Source organism: Ammospiza caudacuta, chromosome 7 (assembly GCF_027887145.1).
Source record: "Ammospiza caudacuta isolate bAmmCau1 chromosome 7, bAmmCau1.pri, whole genome shotgun sequence".
In the NCBI taxonomy this organism is placed as follows: Eukaryota; Metazoa; Chordata; class Aves; order Passeriformes; family Passerellidae; genus Ammospiza; species Ammospiza caudacuta.
In genome coordinates, this window is record NC_080599.1 from 1,091,533 (window position 1) to 1,112,376 (window position 20,844).

General features: G+C 52.5%; 1 pseudogene; it reads right to left on the reverse strand.

Moving 5' to 3' along the window:
- Positions 1 to 20,844, reverse strand: part of LOC131560141 (zinc finger protein 850-like) — an 886,257-nt pseudogene that overhangs the window by 764,999 nt on the left and 100,414 nt on the right.

The following is a 20,844-nucleotide window of genomic DNA, read 5'->3' on the forward strand; positions in this document are numbered from 1 at the left end:
GGAGGTTGTGGTTCTCTCTGGAGGAACTCTTTGAAACTGGGCTGCAGCTTCCTCTGAGTGACTTATGGGAGAACCGATGAGGTAAATCGCCTTTGTGGGCCTGGAGTGTAAAGAAAATATTTTGTTGTCCTTCTATTACAGCGACCTGATGAAGGTCTTCAGGGTGAGAGAAGTGGACGAGAATCTTGGTTCATGATCAGGAGGCTGGATTTATTGATATATGATATATAATACATTATAACTATACTAAAAGGAATAAAGAGAAAAGTTGCAGAGGCTTGGTAAGCTAAGAATAGAAAGAAGAGAATGAATAACAAAGTTCTGAGTCCAGCAGAAAGCAAGGACCAACTCTCCCATGAGTGGTCAGCAAATCCAAACACTCACAGAAGACCAATCACACATGCTCCTGTTACATTCCACATCAGCAGATAATTATTGTTTGCATTTTTCTTCTGGGGCCCCAGCTTTCCAGAAAGGACAAATCCTAAAAGAGAGGATTTTATGAAAAAATGTCTGTGACATCCTTCCTTGAAATGTTTTTTAAAATCACAGGAGGAAAGGGAGCAAATGATACCAGCAAGACTGACAAGGTTCATTCACCCCATGGTGAGGAACACAAGGCTGCTAAAAGTCCTACAAGAAGCTCAGCTCAAGTAGCTAAATTCCCAAATAACTCCTGAATTCCCAGGCTTGAGTGCTTTGCAAAATGTGAGAATCATTTTTCTCTTCATCCCTGTCGCCTTTGTGACAGCTACAAAGAGTTTACTTTCCTTTTAATGATATCTGTCTTGGGCTGAATTTACACTTTTATCAGAATGTGCCAGCAGCTGAGCTGGAGCTGTGCAGGAACCAGTGGAACTTGGAATTGTCACAAAATTGCTTGTACTGTCAGTTTATTAATGTTTGGGATATGTTTGCATTTTCATCACATCTGACTTGTGGGAAAATCAAATATTCATCAAAGTGATTTATGCAGAGTCAAGTTTGATTTCTGCCAAATTATTTTGTCCAGTGCCCAGGAGATGCTTGAGGGGTCTCTGTGCCTCTCGCCCTGGGGGATGCTTGGCAGGGGTTTGGGGGGCTTGTCCCTGTCCCTGTCACCCCAGGCCATTCCCCAGGGGGTCTCCATCATTCTCACCCCAGAGAATGCCTGGAGGGTCTCCCTCCCTCTCACCCCTGTGCCAGGGGGTACTCAGGGCAGTCTCTGTCCCTCTCAGCCCAGGGGATGCTCGGGGGTCTCTGTCCCCTCACCCTGGGGATGCTCGGGGGGTCTCCATCCCTCTGGCCTCAGGCAATGCCTGTGCAGGGCTGGGGACCAGGGGCTCTGTGTCCCTCTCACCACTGAGGGTGCTCGGGGCTGGGGGGGCTCTCCAACCTTCTCACACCTGTGGAGGTCGGGGGGGTCTCTGTCCCTCTCAGCCCTGGTGTGACCCCACCCAAACATCATCGGGGTCAGAGGGACAGAGACACCCTCAAACCCCCAGAAGGGCTGAACCTGGGATTTGGTTTGGGGCTGAGGATTTAGGAAGGGGCTGGAATTGGGGCTGGGCTTGGAGTTGGGGCTGAGATTTGGATTAGCGCTGGGATCGGGGTTAAGGCTGGACATGGGATTGGCTTTAGGGCTGGGGTTGGATTTGGGTCTAGGGCTAGACAAGTCTGGTACTGGGATGAGATAAAATACAGAACTGTGAGTGTGTCTAAACATGGAGTGAGAATGAGACCAGGATCTGGGTCAGGTTTGGGACTGAGCTCACCCAGGGTAGGACAGGGGGGATGTCACTGCAGGATGTCCCTGGCGTTGTCCCAGCCCTCCTCAGGCACCTCCAAACATGGGGGGCAGCTGGGTGCCCCAAGATCCAGGTGCTCCCACGCTGCCCCTCAGTACCAGGCAAGCATTCCCTGAGGGCAGCCCTGACTGTGACCCTTAGGGCTCTGGGATCAGCCCTCACATCCCTGTGGGAACAGCAGCAGACAGGATGAGAGATTCCCCCGCCCCGTTTTTCCTGTGGAAGGGTGAAGCCCAGCTGCCCTTTTCTTTTGGTGCCTCCTCCTCTCCTCAGATGAGGATGTCAAACTCCCCAGGAGCAGGAAAATCCCCATTCCCTGTTTCCTTGTGGCTGCAGCCTGGAACATCCACCCAGAATGATGGACTTTCTGACAGCCCTGCTGAATGACACTGGCAAGATGTTTGTGAGAAGGGGAAGAAATTGTATTTTGATAGTAAATAAAAGGTGCAAAATTATTCCTTTCTGTTATATTCCTTTTCAGTCAGTTCTGGTCTGTTTTCAGAGTGCCAACTTCTCAGCTGACTGTGTTTGTGCCCTCTTTTCTCTCCTGCCTCTCTTTGTCTGCTCTGTTTCTCTCTCAGTGTCTCCCTTGACCCAGGGATGCTCACACCAAAGACCGTGCCCGGATTGAATTCCCAATTCAGGAGCTACAACAACCATGGGGGAAGTTATGAAGGCTTGCAGTGAAATGCCACTGTAAGATCTTGTTCCACTTGGCTTTTGGCTCCTTCTTGACAGCTTTGCCCTCAAGGGCAGGAACATCTTTTCATAGCTGAGAACTGGAATTCCAGACCCTGGCAGTGTGTGCCGTGGATCCCAGAGGGGCATTCCCGAGGCTCCCTGCTGCTCCTGCCGTGCCTCCCAAGGAACTTCTCTCCCAAGGGGAGAAGATCCAGCAGCTCTGTGGGCCCCCAGACCACACAGCAAAGGTGGCATTGATGGACATTTTCCAGGGACTGGGGTGGGAAGGGACCCTGTCCATGGATTAAGACCCCGCGAGGGAGAGACGCCTCTGCCGCACTGAAGGAGCGAATGAGAGCGTGGGACAGCAACCGACGATTATTGAGCGTGGACTGAACGGAACAAGAAATGGGGAGGAGAAAGGGAGAGAAAGAAAGAGGGAAGAGGTCTCAAAGAGAGAAAGAAATAGGAAAGAGGTCTCAGAGAACAGAAATAAACAGGAAAAGGCTCCCGCCCGGACTCCGCAGCTCCCAGCAACACCCGCAGGGCGTAGCGCCTTTTACAATTCCAGCCAATCAGAGGACGCAGTAAACAATTTCCAGCCAACCAGAGCTTTTCTCGCCGATGACTCACCCGTTGCCAGGCGGACCCGCAGAGCCCGGCGGCCCCGGAGCGGAATTTGGGGCTCGGGCCGGGGGGACGGATCCGCCCCGGGGGGGTCCCCGAGCCCCTGCCCAGCCCTGGGGCCGATCGGGGGCTCCCCCACCCAGCAGCCGGTGCTGCGGGGCCGCGGGGCAGAGCGGTAGGAAAGGGGGGTCCGGGCTGGCAGCGGAGGAAATGCGGGAGGAAGAGGAGGGAGAGGAGGAGCAGGAACGGGAGAATCGCGGCGCTCGCAGTGCCCGCACGCCGAGCCTGCAGCACCCCCTGCCCCGGGAGCATCGCCCCCAGCCCCGAGCTGCAGGTGAGGGCGGAGGCCGAGCTCGCCCCGGCTCCAGCCAGGGGTCTCCAGGAGGATTTTTTGGAGAGTGTTCGGAGCCAGCAGATCCCTGACTCGAGCCCCGGGTATCTCCGGGCTCCCTAAGAGGAGCTTTTTCGGGGGCAGAGGAGCCGCGATCGCCCCTCGGAAGGGTCCCAGGGGTCCACGTGGGGATGGCCCGGTACCGACGGGGCGGGACATTGGTTTTGGGGATCCCCGTGAGAGCCGGGGCTGTGGAACGGGGGACCCCCGGGGCGGAGAGAGGGGAAGGGGCGATACCGGAGCTGGGGGACCCCCGGCAGCCCGGAGATGAGGCGGGGACGGGACCCCTGACCCTGACAGGGGCGTGTCCTGGGGTGACTTCATGATGCTCGTACCCCCATCGGTCTGTTTAGCCCAGAAATGAGTTCTGCACCTTTAAGGCCGGTTTTTAGAGAGGAGGGGAGGAGGAAGAAGCAGCAGTTTGTTTTCATACACTACATTCCTCTACATTCCAGCTGCTGGATGGACAGACAGCAGGACAGAGCTGTCCTTTGCTTTTAGTTAGTTTTTGCTCGCTGAAGCAGAGAAGTTCCCTGGACTGTGGTTTTTCTTTTTCTTTGGAGCTGTTTAAATCTGCTCTGCACTGAACAGCCAGAACACCACCGGCAGCTCGCACCTGTGGCCCACTTGGCTGAGCCTGGGCCAGCATTTCCAGTGCTGGAGAGACTGATAAGACACTGATAAGACACTGATAAGACACTGATAAGACGCTGAGTGCGGGGAGCTACAACCCAAGGAGGAACTTTCGGAGTTTGTCACCTATTTTGGAGCAGCAAGAGGTTTTATTGCTTAATATTGTTCAATTTTTGTGCTGGTAAATGCTTTGCCTGTAAAGTAACTTTTTTTGCCACTTTCCTCTAAGGCAATATTTTCCCAAACTGGCTGAGGGTGGGGCTGCTGAATCAGCATTCTAGACGAAACTCCTTTTGGAGGGTTTTGACCAAATTTGCGCTAATCCAGGACAAGGTGGTAGAAAGAAGGGGGAACCCCAAGTGGCTGGATTGAGGGGAGGCTGGAGAGGGGGACCTTGGGACCCCAGAACCTCCCAGAATCCAAAAGCAGGACCCTGGAGAGGGGGGATCCCTAGGACCCATGGGATCCCCACCAGCCTTGAGATGGGGGACCAACAATAACCCAAGAGGGATGAAACTGGAAATGGGAAACTCCTGGTGGGTTTTTTTTAATTACTCTTGATTTTGGGACATCAGGTGACTTCTAGAAATGGACGTGGGTTGGAGGAATCCCCAACCCAAGGCATTCACACCTTGTTTTTCCCCAAACCAGGATTTTCCCCAAACCTTCCCACCGTAACATCCCCTCTGTCCCACTCTGGGTGAGCTCAATCCCAAACCTGACAGTGATCTTGGTCTCAATCTCACTCCACGTTTAGACACACTCACAGTTCTGTATTTAATCTCATCCCAGTGCCAGACTTGTCTAGCCCTAGACCCAATTCCAGCCCCAGCCCAATAGTTAATCCCATGTCTAGCCTTAACCCCGATCCCAGCGCTAATCCAAATCTCAGCCCCAACTCCAAGCCCAGCGCCAATTCCAGCCCCTTCCTAAACCCTAAGCCCCAAACCAAATCCCAGGTTCAGCCCTTCTGGGGGTTTGGGGGTGTCTCTGTCCCTCTGACCCCAATGACTTTTGGGTGGGGTCACACCAGGGCTGAGAGGGACAGAGACCCCCCCGGCCTCCCTCAGGTGTGAGAAGGTCGGAGAGCCCCCCCAGCCCCGAGCACCCTCAGTGGTGAGAGGGACACAGAGCCCCTGGTCCCCAGCCCTGCACAGGCATTGCCTGAGGCCAGAGGGATGGAGACCCCCTGAGCATCCCCCAGGGTGAGGGGACAGAGACCCCCGAGCATCCCCTGGGCTGAGAGGGACAGAGACTGCCCTGAGTACCCCCTGGCACAGGGTATGAGAGGGAGGGAGACCCTCCAGGCATTCTCTGGGGTGAGAATGATGGAGACCCCCTGGGGAATGGTGTGGGGTGACAGGGACAGGGACAACCCCCCCAAGCATCTCCCAGGGCAAGAGGAACAGAGGCTTCACAAGCATACTCTGGGCACCAGAAGAAGTAATGTTGTTCCTTGTCAGAAATCAAAATTGACCCTAGATAAATGCCTTGAATTTACTCTTCCAACAAGTCACTTGTGATGGAAAAGCAAATAAATCCCAAAATTTTATCAACTTACAATCGAAGCTATTTTGTGGCAAATCCAAATTCCTTTGATCCTGCACAGCTCCAGCTCAGCTGCTGGCACATTCTAAAAAAAGAAAAATGGAAAATAGGCCCAATAAGGATTATGAAAAGAAAGGGGAAGCTATGTGTAGCTGTCACAAAGGTGACAGGGACAAAGAGAAAAATTATTCTAACATTTGGCAAAGTCCCCCAGCCTGTGAAACAGACTTCCCCTGGAGGGGGCCAAGTGTGACATTATCCCCTGTGTGTGTGGCCTTTTCGGGGTGGGGGTTTTACAGCTGAGCCAGTTTGGGTAAGGGGGGGTGGTGTTCACCCCCTGAGCAGGGATTACCCCACTGTTTCAGGTTGCCATGCAAGATGTAACCAAATGCATGTTTTCAATCCCCATCTTCATCAACTGCTATAAACAGCTGGGGCAGTGTTCTTTATCTCTTCCATGGCTCAGCCCTCATAATGCCCTCCAGGGAAGATATCTCCTGTGAATGGGCCATTGAGTGTCACCACAGAACTGATAAAATTCTATCCTCCCATTGTGGGATGCTCCGCCCAGGGGGAGGATCCAAGCATTCCTACCTGGATATAAGCTGACACTTTGCTACACCAGGAGCAGTTTGCCTACTGAATTCCCAGAGGACAAGAACTCCCTAGCCACCACTGGACATCCAGAGGAAGACCAGACCCTTCTACAGGATCACTGCTTCGACAGAATTGTGTTCATCTCTCCAACAGGACTGCAGCCACCATTTACTGGGACTGCTGCCACCACCCTGAACAACAGGGTGTCAGGTTATATCCTGACTCTGTCAGTTTAAGGCAGTGTTTCTGTATCATTTCCTTGATCCTTATTTTGTTACTGAATTGGAATTCTAGCTTAGACTCTTCCCCAGGTTTGTTTTTAAATCAGTACAAAGCTCATTGTGCTCAACCCTTGTTTTCCTTCCTTGTTTTAGGAATATCCCATTCCTAAAACTTGGCCAGATGACGGAAGACACCTCAAGGAAGATGTGAATGCCTCAGGACACCCAGGCATGTGAGGAGGAAGTCAGTGCCCCTTTCCCCCTCTCTCCTGCTCCATCTCCCAGCCCAGAAAATCCCCTCGCTGCAGGACAACCCCGCTGCCAATGCCATCGTGCCGGGGATGCACTGGGGGCATCTCCTTCCCCTTCCCTCTTGCACGGAGGGAAATCCCATCCTGTGCTTGTCCTTCCTCTACCAGAAAAGGAGCTGAGGATCAAGATCAGGGACATCAAATCCCCACAGCACAACCTCATGGAAGAGGCCGGTTTGAGTGGCTCCATGGGAAAAGAATCCAATGGGGAGGAAAAGCCCTGGAGATCCCCCATGAGGAGGAGGGGCTCCAAACCCAACCCAGGGTTCTCTGAGGAGAAAAGACCCACCCTGAGCCAGGAAGGTGGACAGAGCTTCAGCCAGAACTCGGAGCTGGTAGTCCATGGGCAGCTTCATGATGGGCAGAAGCCCCACAAGTACTTGGAGTGTGGGAAGAGCTTCAGGCAGAGCAGCACCCTGATCAGCCAGAGGATCCACGCTGGGGAATGGCCCTATGAGTGTGGGGAATGTGTGAAGAGCTTCAGCTCCAGCTCTGCCCTTGTCATACACCAATGCATCTACATGGGGGAGAGGCCCTACGAGTGTCCCCAGTGTCAGAAGAGGTTTCAGAGCAGCTCCAGTCTCGTCTGGCATAAGCAGATTCACACGGATGAGAGGCCCTTGCACTGCCCTGAGTGCGGGAAGGGCTTCAAGCACAACTCCAACCTCATCAGGCACTGGCGCATCCACACTGGGGAGAGGGAGAGGCCCTATGAGTGTCCCCAGAGTGGGAAAAGCTTCACCCAGATCTCTGTCTTAACCAGACACCAATGGAGGCACCTGTAAGGGAAGCTCTGCCAATGCCCCAATGCAGGAGGACTTTTGTGCACTGCCCCAACTTCATCCATAGTTGGAGGATCCATGTTGGGAAGAGCCCTGGTGATCCATTTTTCCTTCTGATCCATGCTAGGAAGACACCTGTCCCTTTCCCTGCCCCTACCAGTGGCATGGAAAAACATGAGGGTCTTGCCATGGCTGTGTCATTACATTCACTCCCACCTCAGAGAATTTCCAGGTGCAGGAAAGGGAAACTCTCTCTCTCTCACTCTGTCCCTGAGGAGAAGGGTGTGCTTTCCAGGCAGGAGGAAATACGTGGCAAGGCAGACCCAGTAAGTTGTGTTTTAGTTTTCCCTGTAAACAGTTTTATTTATACACTCTGTTATCAATATTGTTTCTGTTCCATTCGTTCCTTATCTCATTGTTGTTCCCAATAAATTTTTCTTATCCCAGCCTGGGATCTTTGCCTTTTGCGCTTACCAGGGGAGGCGGGAGGGCAGCGAGGACAGCACAGTTTTAGCAAGAGCAGAAAATTGGGGAATCCCATTCCTGAACTCCGGCCCATGGAAACCAGCATCCCAGCTGGTCCCAGCCCTGGTGGCCATGGCAACAGCCTTGGAAGCGGGTCCCTGGCTGGGGCTGTGGGAACCTCTCCCCTCTGGTGCCCAGGGACAGGAGTGGAGGGAACGGCTGCAGCTGAGTCGGGGCAGGCTCAGGTTGGATGTCAGGAAAAGGTTTTTGGCCAGAGGCTGCTGGGCCCTGCCCAGGCTCCCCAGGGAAGGGTCCCAGCTCCAGGGCTCTCTGAGCTCCAGCAGCGTTTGGACAGCGCTGCCAGGCCCAGGCTGGCATTGTTGGGGTGTCCTGTGCAGGGCCAGCAGTTGGACTGGAGGATCCTGATGGGTCCCTCCCAGCTCAGCCAATTCTGTGGTTCTGGGATCCCATGAGCCTGGGGATGGGGCTGCCAATGGTTGCCATGGTAACGATCTCTGGCTGCAGGCCTCAGCTGGTGTCCATGGCAACCACCCCATCATGGGGTCTCCATGGAGCTGCCAAGGGACTGACCATAGCAACAGGGGACTGGTGATGGTTGCCATGAAACTGACCATAACAACAGGGGGCTGGTGATGGTTGCCATGGAAACTGACCATAGCAACAGGGGGCTGCTGATGGTTGCCTGCTAAGGATCAGATTTGTCACAGGCCCTCAGAGGGGTTCCATAGGGACTTTCAAGAGTCTCCAGGCTGTTCCAGAGCTGGAATGTCACAGGCAGAGACAGGGGCTCCATGGAGACCTCCCAGGGCTTTCTGGAGATGTTAAAGAGCCCTGTGGTCAGAGGCAGTCACAGGCATCCAATGGTGACATCCCAGGTGACCTTGGGCTGCAAAGGCACCGATCTGTCACAGGCACTCACGGGGGCTCCACGGTGACATCCCAGGAGTCCCCAGGCTGCCAAAGAGCCGGGATGTCCCAGACACTCACAGGGGTTCCTGTCATGGGCAGAGTGGGAGCTTCAGGCAAAAGTTTTATTTCTTTATTGGAGAAACTCCTGCTGAGACTTGAGGTGGAGAAAGTGTACCCAACAGGCACCATGGATCCTCAAACCCCTGCAGGGCTCCTAGACTAAAATTTCTTCTAAGAGAGGAGACTGGGAACAGTTGGATCCAATCCCAGCCCAAGAATTTATCAAAGGTTTAGGTGTCAAAGTTTGGACAGGTGGAATTGAACTTTAACCCAATTTGTCCCACAGGATTAATGACGGAATACCAGATATATTTATATAAATACAGCTCTGATTGATTCTGATCATGATCGGACAGAAAGATTTTCACCTGAGTTATTTACTCCACAGTTCAGGATCTTTATCAATTATTAGAATATAGTGCTCTAGGAAGCAATTTTGAAGTCAACAGATTGGTCTATGACATTAGAGAGTTTGTTGTGGAAGTCACTGAGCAGCTACAGCATCATAGAGGGGATTCTGTGACATCACAGAGCAGGCTGTGGCACCATGGCATGGCTGGATGACATCATAGAGCTTGCTGTGAGGTTCAAAGTATGTGATGTGACATTAAAGAGTGCCAGTATGACATCACAGAAAAGGTCTCGTGACATCACTGAGGGGTTTGTCACATCACAAAGCTGTCTGTGACATCATAGTGTGAGGCAATAGAGCAGACTCTGCCATCATCAAGGGTGGCTCTGTGACATCAGAGAGTGGGTTGTGACATCACTGGGTGGCTGTGTAACATCATAGAGCAGGTTGTGACATCACAGAGACGTCTGTGACATCACAAAGCAGATGTAGCACATCATAGGATGACATCTCATATTTAGCTGTGTGAGATCACAGGGGCTGTGTGAGGTCCCTGGGGAGGTCACTCTGCCCCAGCCCCCCTCACAGCTCCCCCCAGAGCAGTCCAACCCTGCTCGTGCACAGCGGGGTCCCCTGTCCCCCCAGGTCCCCCTGCCCCCGGCCCCGCAGCCTCCCCCAGAGGATGTTCCACGAGATCAACCCCAGAGCCTGACACGGGGACGGGGGGCCGGGGCCCTGGGGGTGGCACAGGGGGACAGGGACCCTCCGGCAGCGTCCCCGTGTCCCCAGGGCCAGGGCCTGGGCCAGGGCTCCTTCATCCTGCTACCAACGAGGCCTTGAGAGCGCTGAAAATATCCCCAGCAAGGGAGCAGAAAAAACCAGATTTAATATTAAGGTGCAGCAGCACAAAGTTCCTTGGCAAGAGTCACTCTGCTCCTGAGTGGACACTTCAGGCACACCAAAGAAACAAAGCAGCAACAAAACCAAACAGAATCCAGGCAATCAAACCAGAAATGAGCTGAGAACTCTCCCAGTGTGTGTGAGACACAAGGACAGCGAGGGCAAGGATAAAATGAATAAAGAAATAAAAGCTTGACAGAGGTCAAACTTAACAGGACTTCACTGATACCTTAACCTTAACTGATACCTTCAACTTCAAAATTTAGGAAAAGAACAGCACTTAACAGTATTTAACCTCACTTACAACCAATGACTTAAGGATTTAATAGTGGAATAACAATAAACAATATTCAACTTAGCTTATAGCATAGTAAACTTTGAAATAAAACCCTCTTAATACCATTTAACTTATTTGTCATGATGTAACCTTACTTACAGGCCTGACTGACTCAGCTATCCAAGGCACTCCAAGCCCTCAGAGAGCAGCATTTCTGCCACATTTCCCCAGCACAGGCACTGCTGTGTGCACACAGACACAAAGAGTCAGTGCAAGGCACTTGTAAGAAATTCCCCTGAGGGCAGAAAATGCTCACTGTGGATCTATTGGCATCTCCCCAGCAAAGGGCAAAGGGTTGAGCCTGGAGGAGTGGGGGGATCGGCCCAGGCTCCGTTGTTGTTCGGGATCCCCGAGTGCAGCAAACGGGAGAGTTCCCGGCTGGGAGAGGCCCCACTCAGAGGGAGTGGCTGGCCCAGGAGAGCTCCAAGGGCTCCTTTTGGAGTGCTGTTTACAGGGCCCCAAGAGAGGGGCTTCAGTCCCAGCAATGGTTCATCCTGGCCGCACTTGGCATCGGCAGCTTTCTTTGGCATTGTGTGAACAGGGATGTTGTACCACTGAGGGAGCAAAAACAGTTCCCAGGGCTGCTCCTAAAGGAACCAGGAGCTGGTTGGGCAGCAGCAGTGTCTGGAGCAGACAGTGTTTGTGATGAGCTGCAGAGGAGCTGAGCCCAGGGGCTGTTGGCCAAGGCTGAGGCCCAAGGAGCATTTCTCAGCTGGCAGGGCAGCCTGAGCAGGGGAGGGGGGAATGCAGCAGCACAGGGCCCATGGAACCAAGGGACCATTGTGACACTGTGGGGCCCTGTGAGACCAAGGGACCATTGTGACACTGTGGGGCCTCATGGAATCATGGAGAACACTGTGACATTGCTGGGCCTCATGGAACCAAGGGGATCGTTCTGACTCTGTGTGGCTCCATGGAATGTAGGGATCATTGTGATACCGCAAGACCCCATGGAGCCCAAGGTCCATTGTGACATTGCAAGTCCCTATGTAATCATGGAGAGGCCATTGTGACACTTCACAGCCTCATGGAACCAAAGGGCCATTGTGACACTGTGGGTCAACATGGAGCCAAGAAGATCATTGTTACACTGAGGGGACTCATGGAAACATGGAGATCATTGTGACACTATGAGGATCCATGGAATAAGCAAAGCATTGTGAAAACTGTGAGGCCTCATGGAACCAGTGAGACCATTGTGACCCTGGGGGTCACCACAGAACCAAGAGGACTATTTTGATACTATGGGGCCTGGTGAAACCAAGAGGCCATTGTGACACTGCAGGGCTGCATGGAGCCAAAGGTCTATTGTGACATTGCAGGGCCTCCTGTCATCAATGGACCATTGTGAGACTGTTGAGCCAAAATGAGACCATTGTGACACTGCAAACCTCCAGGGTCTAAAGGTCCATTGTGACATTGCAGGGCTCATGGAACAGAGGAGTCCTGTGACATTGTGGGGCCTGGGGAACCATGGAGACCATTGTGACACTGCAAGGCCTCGTGGAATCAGTGGGACCATTGTGAAACCTGAGAGCCACTGTGACACTGTGGGATCCCATCGAACAAGGGGTCCATTGTGACATTTCAGATCTTCTTGGAATCGAGGAGCCATTGTGGCAGTGTGGAGCCCCACAGAACCAAGGCACCATTGTGACACTTCAGGGCCCCATAAAAAAAAAGGAATACAGTACAGGTCTGGCTGGTTTGACCTCCCAAGAGCCACCTGACTAGTCAGGCTGACCTTGGCATGTTGAGGGTCTCATCCACTACTGAAACAGTGGTGCTCCGTACTTTCCTTCCTATGGAAAAGATGTGACATTCTGCTCCAGGCACGTATGGCCAGAATTGGAGTTTCACTTCCAAATTTCCTTATATCCAGGGATTGTTCCCATAGGAATATTGCCAGGACAAGTTTGGCTGGCAGTGGTTTCATGAGGGTCACCTCTCATCTGTTCCCAAAACACTTGGCAAGATTATGTGCTTTCCTTCCTGTGGGAAAGAGCTGTCCTTCTTGGCCAGGTGCCCATGGCCAGAATTGGGATTTCACGTCCAACATTGCCTTACTGTGGCAGACTGGAGAAGATCTTTGACTTGAAACTTTTAGTGTGTGGGGGAGGAAGGGGCAGGTGCAGCCTTGCCCTGCCCTGGAACCCCAGCCCAGCCCTGCCCTGGAACCCCAATTCCCCCAGAGCCTCTATCCCAGCCCAGCAGTGGCTGCCAGTCCCTGGCACAGCACAGGCAAGTCTCCACAGCCACCTCTGCAGCCCCCAGCCCAGCTCCTGAGGGACCAAATGAGCCCAAGGCCCACCTGGGGGAAGGGTCCAGCAAGACCAAGGGGTATTGAAGGCTGACCACAAGGCAAGCACACATCTTGACCCTACCTCCTCTTGGAATTTCCATCTGAACAGTGCTGGAATCCAGGAGGTGGTAGCTGTCTGTGTGCTTCTCTGTATCTTTTTGGTCTTTCTCTTTCTATGTCTTCTTCTGTTTCTGTGCTCCTGCAAATTTTGATTAACATTAGGTTAACCAGGCTTAGAGTGTGAAGTTGAATGGGCCAAGTCAATGTTTTTGAGAAGTGTTTTTTGTTGATTAAATATCTGCCATAGTTTGAAATTGAAGAGTTTTAAAAAGTAATAAAAGTAAATCCATAAATTATTAACTGAAACTAAAACCCACCACACTCATCAACACATTAATTAAGAAATCTCAAGATTAGAAAAATCTTAAATTAACAAACCATAAACCACTACAGTGTTATAATAAATCTTTTGGCAAAGCATGTCTGATTTTCTAAAGTTGCCAGTAAAGGCTGATTTGTTGTTTTGAGCTCCTGAGAATCTCTTGTTGGTATTTCTCTAGTGAGTCCATCTCAGAGTACACAAACAATTGTAATTTCTTTTAAATATCTCATTGAAAGTGTTGTTTTTTAGTGGATGGGAGTCAGGGCTTGTCTGTCCTGCTTGGCACAGCCCAGGCAGGGCTTTCCCAGCCACATTCCACACTCCATTTCCCAGCTGGAGCCACTGCTGCCTCTGAGTTGTGCTGCCCCAGCCCCAGGGACTCTCTCCTTGTCTGCCCATTCCCCCACGGTCTCTGGGCAGGGATGGCCTCAGTGGGGGCTGCTGACATCCTCAGCAACTTGGAGGCTGCTGCTGAATTTTCCTGCTCCAGAGGCTTGTTCAGCCTTCAGCTCTTCAGTTCAGGAATTCAGTGTCCCAGGGCTCATTAACATTCAGAACACCTTAAGAACCCAAGCCCCTGGGAATATTTTGATTTTAATTTTCAAATTCTTAGTTTTAAGTAGATCTCAGTAGGGTATTCAAAGTGAATATATTCTATTTAGAAAGACAGTGAGAAAAGATTGTTTAGGTCCTGTTTAGGTTTGTTATCATGTTAATTATTGATATGTGCAATCTCCAACTGACAGTGAATCCAAGTACCTTGTCATACAGTTTGAATAGATATAAAAATCAAGACTCTTCATGGCTGACAATCCATCACACTCTGTCCCTACCCCCACCCCACCATTTCCCCCATCCAAGCCCTGGCACTCAGAGCAGCCTTGTGCAAATCTGAGCTCCCTCCAGCCCAGGCTGCACCTGCAGCTTTCAGCTCCTTGGCTCCAGCTCCCACCTGCTTTCCTTGGAGAAGGAGCTGCCCGAGACACAGAGGGATTTTCATTTCTTGTCAGCCAACATAGCCAAGGCAAGTCACAACTCCATCAAATGCAAAAGTAATTCCTCTGCTAGATTTTTAACCCACTTTGCACAGCAGACATCTCAGAACAAAGGAAAACACCTTCTGAACTCAGCACAGATCCCAAGGTCCCCCCAAACCCTCCCTGCCCCAGTTCTGCCCAGATTTGCTCTTTGCACACACGAGTCACACGGTGAAGTCAGGAGCTCCCTCCATGCCCAGAGGGAGGAAAAGAGAAAGGGGATGAAGAGCTCTCCTGTGCAGAGCCAAGGTCCAAGTGCAGTCCCTTCAGTGGGAATCACAACTCATCAGGTTTGTGTCCTTTGGGCTCAGGGCCAGGTGACACTCAGAGGCACAGAAAGGTTTCTTGCCAACAAACACAAGTTGAACATTTGAGCAGTTTAATAACCATCACAGCTCTTCTCTCAGCTTTCTGGGATGTCCCAGCAGCATGCGACATGTCCCATAGCCCCCAGGGATTTCCATACAGGAACAGTTTTAAATACGGCCAAAAGAAAAGACAATTCTGTGATAAATATAAACATAATGGAGGTGATTATTTATATATTTATTTGAACTTCAGAAACATTGGTCAACTTCTTGCACCTCAAAGCATTAAACCAGTCAATTGGGACGTTGTCATGGTTTGACACTGGCACAATGCCAGTGCCCCCATGAAAATACCCTCTCCCTGGTTTCTGCTGTGAGATGTGACCAGGAATAAGCAAAGCAGGCTCCCACTTAGAAATAAAGAAAAATTTATTAACTAAACTACAACTATAAGTAAAAAGAAGCACACAGGAAAATGAAAACCTTAGAAATACATTTCCTCCTCCCCCCACCAAATTTCCAATAAGTCTATCCTCCAAATCACCAACTCTTGGTCCATCACCACCCTGTAGATAATCAATTCTCAATTCGTCAAGAAGAGAGGAGTCCTTCTTGGGCCATAGTGACCTCTTCCTTTCATGTCCAGTGCTCTCCCCACTGAACATGAACCAGAGATGCTTCTAGGGTCGTCATTTAAGGATGCTTTGTCCCAGTCCAAGAAGAGCACAGTCTCAACTTTGGGACACCTGTCCCCCCCGAATTTCACCCCCTCAGGCCGAGGGGTACCAACACTGAACCCTCTTGGTTCGGAACCATTGCCTCCCCCTGGATGCAGTCTCTGTGTCACAAGGAACATGGTTCTGTCCATGGCTATACAAGAAGAGTCCAGCAAGCCACTCCATCATCTCTTCCAACCTAAGATTCTTCTCTGTTCTTCCAACATCTCTCACTGGTCCAGACCTTCATCACACTTGCCCATTTCCTTCTTCATCTTCCACTCTATCTCTCTTCTAGGAAAGGTTAATATTCTATAAAGCTTTCATTATCTATAAAGGGGTTAAAACTCCCACAAGTGGCCAGACACCCTCTTGCTGCAACCCCCCCCCCCCCCCCACCCCGCAGGTCAGGCTGTGCCGCCAACACATGATATCAAATTTCAAGGTAACAGCCCCAGGCACTGACTCTCTCAGGGGGGGCTTCCCAATACCTCCAGGTGCTTCTCTCTCTTCCACCCTTGGGCCAGGCCTACCTCCCATATCTGTCCAAGGCCCAGCCTACCTTAGGGCTGCATGGCTTTACCCTCCCCCTGCCCAGCCGGTAGCTGGGACGGGGGGAGAGATTCGCACTCTTTTCCCACCGGAAATCCAAGAGAGCTTCCCAGTGAAGTGCTCTGCTTTTCAACCCCTGTGTTCTCAGAGGCGTATCCAATGTCCCCAGTGGCCACACCAGGTGCCAATATTCAAGTCTGAACCCCATTGGTGTGACCACAGCATATCCCAGAAAACCTACTTCCTCTCAAACCATGTCAGAGGTACTTGAATGAGCAGAAAGGACCTAGAGAAGCAAATCTGGGAGCAGCAGGAAATACAAAGATCCAGCTGCTCTAAATGAAAAGATGTTCTTAGAAATGGTCATTAAAACAGGAGAGCAGGAAACACCTGATGGAAGAGTGAGATTAAATAATAAACTGAATATTGGTGACGCAAGTAGATGAGAAGATCAATATTTCTTCTTATTCTGCCATTAGGATGCTTCCAGGAAATCCCCGTTCCTAATGGGAAAATTTTGTCATTTCTTAAAAGTACTCAAATGATCCAGATAATAAAGATTTGCTTGTATAATATTATTTAAACAGGTATTAAAACCTGTGCCCCTTTCCAGGCAGACATAAGTTGTGTGCCCAAGAACAGACAGTGCCACTTGTGCCCTGAGGTGCCCAGCTGGGATTGGATCTCTTCAAGAGCACCTAAAGAAAAGCAGAGTACCTTGGAAGCTGAAGGTCCCTGACAGCTCCACAGGGCTGCTGTCCCATCAACATCTGCTCTGTTCCAGTCTGAAACTGGGCCCAGCATGGTGCTGGGATCATCAGAGAGTTGAGGTGTGTGCTGGAATTCAATGCCCTCACCATCCCTCAGCAGCCTTGCATTTCCCTCCTGCAGCCTTGGTCTCCAGCACAGCCATGGCGGCTCTTTGGGCTCTGGACTGTTGCTGCAGCCCCCAAGGGCAGCTGAACTCTGCCTTTGGCACAGTCAGGCCTGGCCAGCGCAGGCCATGCTCAGCAATTGCTTCTGTGTGCCTGGCCTTGCTGTCAGCCCCGGCAGCGGCTGCGTGGCCCCTTTGTGGTCCTGTGCTGGCCCAGCCATGGTGGCCCAGCCCCTGTGCAGGCCCAGCCCAGGCCAGGAGCATTGCGGCTGGGAACGGCTCCTGAGCCATGGTGCCCACAGCAGCCTTGGGGCTCTGTGCTCCATGGCCTCCCTGCTGGGCAGCCTCTGCCAGCTCCTGCAGGGCCTGTGGCACCTTTGGGGCTGCACAGACAGCCCTGCCCTGGGCTCTGCCGGCCTCTGGGCCAGCAGAGAGTCTGGCCAGGGCTGGCAATGGCCGGGAACAGGCCCTGAGCCCCGCAGGAGGGTGGAGCTGGGCCACAGCCAAACTCAGCCCAGGCCAAAGCTGGGCTCAGCAGCCAGGGCTGCCAAGGGCTGGGCACAGAGGCTGACAGTGACAAATGTCCTGGGCCCCCTCCCTGCTCTGTCCGTACCACCAAGGGCACAGAGCAGCCTCCTCTCTGGGCCACTTGCCTGTTTGCAATGCCTTGCACAGGCGCTGGCCCTGCCCCACAAGGCCTGGCCTGAGTCCTGCCCCTGCACGCTCAGCCAGGCTGAGATGGACACTGATGGTTTCTGGGCCAGGCTCTTGGAGCCCAGCCCAGCTCCCTGCAAGCTCTGCCAGCTGCCCTGAACTCTGGGCAGCACCAGGGACCTCTGCCCGGCCCAGCCCAGCCAGCTCTGGCCCCACAGCTCTGCTCAGGCCAGGCTGATCTGGCCACTGCCCCACGGCCTCAGCCCCTGGCAAGGGCACAGCAGCAGCTGCAGCTGCCACAGGACTCAGCCCCAGCCATGGGGGAAGGTGCTTGGCCAAGGCCAAAGGAGGCTCCCTGGCTGCCCTGCTCCCCTCAGACTGAGGTGCTGAGAGCTCTGCAGCCCCTGCTGCCATCCCATCTGCCCAGGGCAGTACAAGAGCCCCTACCTTGGGGCGCTTCAAGAACTGCTCCTGCTCCAGGCCCAGGGCCCATCCCAAAGCTGGGGTAGCCACAAAGCTGTGCCCATTTCTGTTCATTGCTGCTCTGATGGGGATGGATCCTCAGCCACTTGGAGTTTGCTGATGAATTTTACTCCTCTAGAGGCCTCTTCTTTCTTCAGCTGTTCAGTTCAGGAATTCACTGAAAAACGCTCATAAACAATAGTTCAAAACACTCAAACAAGAAAAGCCCTTGGTAATAATTGAAGTTTCAAATTCTTCTGTGGTTAATTAGACAAATTTCAAAAGTGTATTCAAAGTGAATCTGCTATACTGAAAAAAATAAAAAAAGCAGAAGAAATTGTTTTAACAATTATTCTTTCCTGTTCATAGATTTCTATCAGCACGGTCCAATTGATATTGACCCCCAGTACTTTCTAATGCAGTCTGAACAGATATGAAGATCAAGACCCTTTATGGCTGACAATCAATAATACTTTGTCCCCACTCCCTCCCCACCATTTCCCTCATCCAACCCCTGGCCCTCCTATGGATCAGGAATGGTGTGGCCAGCAGGAGCAGGACAGTGATTCTTCCCCTGTGCTCAGCACTGGTTCGGCAGCAGCTCGTGTGCTGTGTCCAGTTCTGGGCCCTCAATTTAGGAAGGACATGGAGTGGCTGGAGTGTTTCCAGAGAAGGGCAACAAGGCTGGTGAGGGGTCTTGAGCACAAGTGATGTGAGGAGCAGCTGAGGGAGCTGGGGTTGTTTATCCTGGAGAAGGGGAGGCTCAGGAGAGACCTCATCGCTCTATACAACTCCCTGAAAGGAGGGTGCAGCCAGGTGGGGGTCAGGCTTTTTTCCCAGGGAACAGTGAGAGGACAAGAAGACACAGCCATAAGCTGCACGAGGGGACATTTAGGCTGGACATTAGGAAATATTCTCCTCACAAGGGGTGATTGGGCACTGGAATGGGCTGTCCAGAGAGATGTGTGAGTCAGCATCCCTGGAAGTGTTTAAGGAAAAACTGGATGTGGCACTCAGTGCCATGGTCTGGTCTGGGTGACAAGGTGGTGTTGGGTCCCAGATTGGACTTGATGCTCTCCAAGGACTTTTGCAGCCTGGTTGATTCTCTGATGATTGTGACACTGCAGTGCCCTGGGGAAGCAAGGGGCCAATGTGACCCTGTGGGGCCTGGTGGCACAAAGAGGACCATGGTGACACTGTGTACGACATGGCAGCACAGAGCCAAGGGGCCATTGTGACACTCTGGGGCTGAATGGAAGCAAGGAGTCCATTGTGACAGTCTGGGTCCTGGTGGAACCACAGAGGCCACTGTGACACTGCAGGGCCTTGTGGAACCAAGGGGCCATTGTGACACTGTGGAACCAAGGAGACTCCAGGAAGAGCCTCAGGACAATGGAACCAAGGGGCCATTACTCCATTGCAAGGACTCTGGGAACCGAGGGAGTAATTGTGACACTGTGGTGCCTCATGGAACCAAAGGTCCCTGGTGACAGTGCAGGATCTTGTATCACCAGAGCTCCATTGTGACACTGCAGCACCAAGGAATTCATGGTGGCACTCTGAGGCCTCAGGGAACCAAGAGGCCACTGTGACCCTGCAGGGCCTTGTGGGACCATGCAGAGCATTGTGACAGACCAGGACCTGGTGTCATGATGGGGCCATTGTGACACTGCAGGGCCCCATGGAACCAAGGGGCCATTGCTGCTCCTCAGGGACTCGTGGAATGAAGAAAAAATGTTGGACACTGTGGTGACCCTTGGGACCAAGAGGCCATTGTGACACTGTGGAACCAAGGAGAGCATTGCTGCACTGCCAGACCTCATGGAACGAAGGATCCGTTGTGACACTGCAGGGTCTTGGGGGACCATGGTGCCATTGTGACACTGCATGGCCCAAGGATCCAAGGGACTTTGTGACACCAAGGTGTCCCATGGAACCAAAGGGACATTGTGACACTGGGAGGCCTCATGGAATCATGGAGATCATTGGGTCACTCTGGGGCCTCATGGAAATGTGGTGACACCAAGTTGTCTGGGAGTGTTGATCTGCTGGAGGGTAGGAGGGCTCTGCACAGGTCCCTGGACAGGCTGGATCCAGGGCCCAAATCCAACAAGGTGAGGTTTAACAAGTCCAAGTGCCGGGCACAGCACTTTGGCCACAACAACCCCTGCAGTGCTACAGGCTGGGGACAGAGTGGCTGGAGAGCAGCCAGGCAGAAAGGGACCTGCAGGGACTGATGGACAGCAGGCTGGGCATGAGCCAGCAGTGTGCCCAGGTGGGCAAGAAGGCCAATGGCTCCTGGCCTGGATCAGGAATGGTGTGGCCAGCAGGAGCAGGGCAGGGATTCTTCCCCTGTGCTGGGCACTGGTTGGGCAGCTCCTTAAATGCTGTGTCCAGTTCTGGGTCCCCCAGTTTAGGAAGGACATGGAGGGGCTGGAGAATGTCCAGAGATGGGCGACAAGGCTGGTGAGCAGTCTGGAGCACAAGTCCTGTTTGGAGCAGGTAGGAGACGTGAGGTTGTGTAGCCTGGAGAAAAGAAGACTCAGGGGAGAAAAGGCAGTGTCAGGGCACAGGTTGGACTTGATGACCTCCAAGGTCTTTTCCAATCTTGTTGATTCTCAGATTCTCTGAAACCACCCTTGGAGCAATTGCACAATGAGCCCTGGGCATCCTCTTCAGAAGCTCCAGCAGCCCAGGTCCCTCAGCTTCTCCTGCCAGCCCCAAAGCCCATCCTGTCAGTCCTGCAGAGCCTCTACAGCTACTCCTCATTGCCCAGAACAGGGAGCCCCCAGAGCCAGACACAGCAGCCCAGATGTGCTCCCCTGGCCTGGAGTGCCTCTGGCAAGGGAGCAGCACCAGGCACTGCAGGAGCCTGCAGACAATTCATGCAGCACTTGTAGGATGATCCTGCTGCCCAAGGGATGTTCCCATGGGG